The sequence below is a fragment of the Zootoca vivipara genome, chromosome 11 (assembly GCF_963506605.1).
Source record: "Zootoca vivipara chromosome 11, rZooViv1.1, whole genome shotgun sequence".
NCBI classification, from domain to species: domain Eukaryota; kingdom Metazoa; phylum Chordata; class Lepidosauria; order Squamata; family Lacertidae; genus Zootoca; species Zootoca vivipara.
The window spans coordinates 30,453,998-30,458,300 of record NC_083286.1 but is presented as its reverse complement, the minus strand read 5'-3'; the positions used below and the strand labels follow the sequence as shown (position 1 = coordinate 30,458,300).

Here is a 4,303-nt window from a genome sequence, read left to right as displayed (position 1 = left end):
CCAAAAATATATTAAATTATCCCCATCTACTGTTTTCAAAGATGGCATCTTTAACATTTTATATAAGACTGTATGTCTTTAGAGAAATCCAGGAAAGGTGGAGAGCCTATTTTTAACTATGAAATGACATTTATATTTTTCCGTGCTTTTGCTTATTATCACTTTTTCCTTTTTCATTAGATTTTTTTTGTTCATTAGAATTTATGATCCATGTCCATCATTACACTTTCACATCTCTGAGTTTGTGTTAAATTTTCTTTGGGAGGTTAATAAATGTTGGGGGGGCATAGAGTAGAGATGTTTATGTAGTCTAAAAGGATCCTTTTAAGTAGTTTACAATTTCAGTAGGTCAATTAAGCAATTTCCTTGGGTATTATTATTATTTATTTCACAAACAGTGTGACATTTCTCCCAGAAATGGCAAAACTTGCTTAGCTTTTATTTGTTTTGTTTTAAATCCTGCTTTTGTAGCAGCATTCTCCCTATCAGCTGTACAGTTGGGGCCTGTTGTTATACGAAAGAGAATGTATATTTATTGTTTGTGATGGTGTTTGACAGGGGGAATGGATTCAGACACAGAACAATTATATTACAGTCCCTTTGGGAATGCCAACACCAAATTTAGCCAGACTGATGGGGTACTGTCTAGACGGCCCCTTTTGTGTATCAGCTGTTCTCCCCCCCCTTTTATTGTAATGCTTGAATGTATGACATAAAACCTGCATATGGAATCTGAACATAAACATCCCTGCAACCACACTGCTTTTATAAATCTTCATTGGCATTAAGCATATAAAAGTCCAGCCCATCCATATACTGTCGCATGTTCAGATATTATACATGCAGCATACACATAATTTACAAAAAATAAATAAATATATGTTGTGGTTTTTATTTCCCCTGTAATTAAAATGTGATTTGCTAGAATTAGAAGATAAAGCCACATGGATTATAAATGAGTCCTGGATGATTTCTTAGATGTCGGAACACTTTTTCCTTTTTTGGCCAAATAAGATCATGGCATGGAAACGGAGAGAGGCATGACTTACAGTGTAGTTTTGCATTTTGACAGACCAAACAATACCTCCTAATAAGGAAATCTTTTAAAGTGTCTATGTGGTCATTATTATTATTATTATTATTATTATTATAAAAAAATTAAAATCCCAGCACCTATAAAATCCCAGCACAGATCTTCTGTAGCAGGGAATAAAGAAGGTATGTTCATTTAAAAAAACCACACCCACAAATTAATTTAAAAAATGAAAAAGCAAATGTGCTCCTTTTGCTGAGCAGAAAGAATCTTATTTATATGTTTTACTTTTCCATGTTGCAATCAATGATCAGCTCAGCCAAGGGCTTCAGCAGTTCAGGCTCAGGTCAGTTTCCTTTTGAAAGAGAGAGCGCATTAAAAACTAATCATGTTTGTAATAATCTCTTCACTTACAAATGTAAAAGCTGAGCAGATCTCTTACAGGGGCGTGGCAAGCAAAGCCAGAGCTATATCAGCTCAGATACCCCCAAACCCAGACAGTTCTTGGCTCAGGAAAAGACAAATAACTGTCCTCCATTCTTTTCAGCACCTTGAGATTAACAAATGACACCAGCAAGGCATTCATGGCTTTCAGTTTCATGTTATCTTTGCAACACTTGTCTGAAGTACGGTATGTTAGGTTGAGGGAGAGTTACTGGGCCAAGGCCATCCAATGTGCCTTGTGACTGTTGTGGGATTTGAACCCAGGCCTTTTTGGCACACTGTGTTTTTGGCACATCAGCTAGGGTGGCATACACCAAGGGTGGGGAACCAGTGACCCCCAAAATGTTTCAGGACCTCCAACTCTATCTATCCTAGCTGGCACGACCACTAGTCAGAGACAATGGAACCTGTAGCCACAATCCCCCCACCCATGGCAGAGTCAGAATAGTGACTGCAGTGCCAGAACTCTATACTAGTTGATATGTTTTTGGGAAAGGGCCATAGCTCAGTGGTAGAACATCAGGTTCAATTCCCAGTATCCTCATGTTGGGCTGAGAAGAAAACCTTGATTGAACCCTTGGTGAGCCACTGCCAATCAGTGTAGTCAGTCCTGAACTGGATGGACCATCAGTCAGACTTTGCATAAGGCAGCTTCCTATTGTTGGCTAGGATGCTGCCAATTTTTACTGCAATGAACCTTCTGAAGAATGGACTTCATTGCATTGGACATTAAGAAGAACTCAGTTGGGATTGTCATTCTCTGTGGCCACCAGTCTTGTTCATCCCATGGACTCCAAAAGCATGAACAGCAAATAACCATCATGTGCAGTGATTTTCCCCACCATCTGACCACAGAAGCTTTTAAAAATCTAACCTAAGAACTGTCATATGCCTTCCTTTCTCATTTTCAAAAGAAGAGATTGTAAATTCTTATTCCAAGTGCCACTGGCTGCAGCTGGCAAAGAGACACGGGAATGCCCAATCCCTAACCTCCATGATTGGTCCTGTCCATGCGGATTTGAAACTCAGTGGCTTATCACAGTGGCAGAGGATTATGCAATGGGAAAGCATGGTGCTAGTTGAGCTTTAAAAGGGTTCAGGGGCCTCTGAGATTAAGCTCAGTTGGTAGAGCATGGGACTCCTAATCTCAGGGTTGTGGGTTCGAGCCCCACATTGGGTGAGAGATTCCTGCATTGCAGGGGGTTGGAAGTGATGACTCTTGTGGCCCCTCCCAACTCTACGATTCTATGAGTAAAATCTTGTAGGTTCTGTTGAGTTCTCACAAAAAAGCAGTAACAACAAAGCATGTATACTTGGAATTAATCTAGAGTGGATTAGCTCCTAGTGAACTTCAGTTCAGAACTCAGGCAGCATCATCCCACGATTACCTCCCTCCTTCACACTTTTATCTGACATGAATTTCAGTTTCTAGTAGAGTGTAAGAACCAACTCTACTTTTTTCAGTTGAAAGAGACTGCATCTTGGAGGTCACAGTAGAGGTTACCAGTGGGGAAGGAAATTCCAATGTATAAAGAAGCATGCATTTTTGGCTTTGACCCGTGGGCAAATGCAAGACTCCGTGTTGTTTCAAAAGTTATGGTTCTTCGTCCTGCCATCTCCTTCAGGGGTTAGCACAATCGCCCCCTGCTGTGGACAATTAGGATCTGAGCCATTTTGTGCAGTGGGGGAGAAAACCCAGTTTATTTCACTCATTGTACCGAGCTGGATAGGATACATGAGTCTGAAGAATGATTTACAGCATATTGTGGCATGTTGGGCAACTTAACTGGGAGCAGAATTATGGCTGCAGTTTGAGGGCTGAAAATAATAACCGAAATACAGAAATGGCTCGGAACAGTAACATGGTGAGTCCAAAGGAAAGCAGCCATAGAAAACTCAGCCCATGCAAAGTGAAGGAGATGAACCCACAAAGTCCAAATATGCCTATATTTGTTTTTCCCAAATAGAAACTGGGCATTGGCAGAGAAGTTTCCATTATTTTATTTATTTATCTATCAAATTTATATCCTGCCCTTTCTGTCAAATGAGCCCAGAGTGGCAAACATATGTGTAATAACAATACTATTAAAAATAAAATAAGAACATATTTAGTATAATTAAAAACTGCTTAAAATGCCTCAAAACAATGAAACGCAATGAAATGTAATAAAACTGGTAACCCAGGGTGCCTGAATAGGCTTGACAAAACATATCAGCAGGCAGCTAAAAAAAATACAATGATGGCGCCTGGCTAAGGTCAATAGGCAGGGAGTTCCAAAGATACACTTCTTGCACCAAAATGTGGATGTACATTCAAATGTGGCACATCCAATTGAAGTGAAGGAGTACTGCAATCCAAATGGGCATTCTTATGTACATGTGGCCATAGTTCTCATGGTGTGTGTGTGTGTGTGTGTGTGTGTGTGTGTGTATGTGTGTGCATGCATGTGTGTGTATATTTTCACACGGATCTCCTTATGTGGATTTTTATTGCTCACTTCTATGCTCTTCCACCTTTGGGGATTTAAAAAAAAATGTAATGATCATAGAATCATAGAATTGTAGAGTTAGAAGGGACCCTGAACACAATAAACAAGCAGTTGGGCACCTATATAGAAAAAGTCCACTTATCCCTTCCAAAGAATTTAACTGATTTTTCAAAATACTGTATTTCCCCTTCTTTGTCACCACAAACAGCACAATGTTATGTACATGTATAGTTAAGCTGGAATGTTTCACGTTGCATCTTCAATTTCATTGTTTTTTGCTTTGTTTGTTTGGTCATCCTAGTTTCAATGTCTTAAAAAAATCAGTGGGAATTTGGGC

The 4,303-nt window shown here is 39.4% G+C and overlaps 1 non-coding gene across 1 annotated transcript; it reads left to right on the top strand.

Moving 5' to 3' along the window:
- Positions 1-2,579: 2,579 nt before the first annotated feature.
- On the top strand, positions 2,580-2,657 carry TRNAR-CCU (transfer RNA arginine (anticodon CCU)). The gene has a single exon. It is a non-coding gene; the product is annotated as a tRNA-Arg (tRNA).
- The last annotated feature ends 1,646 nt before the right edge of the window (positions 2,658-4,303 follow it).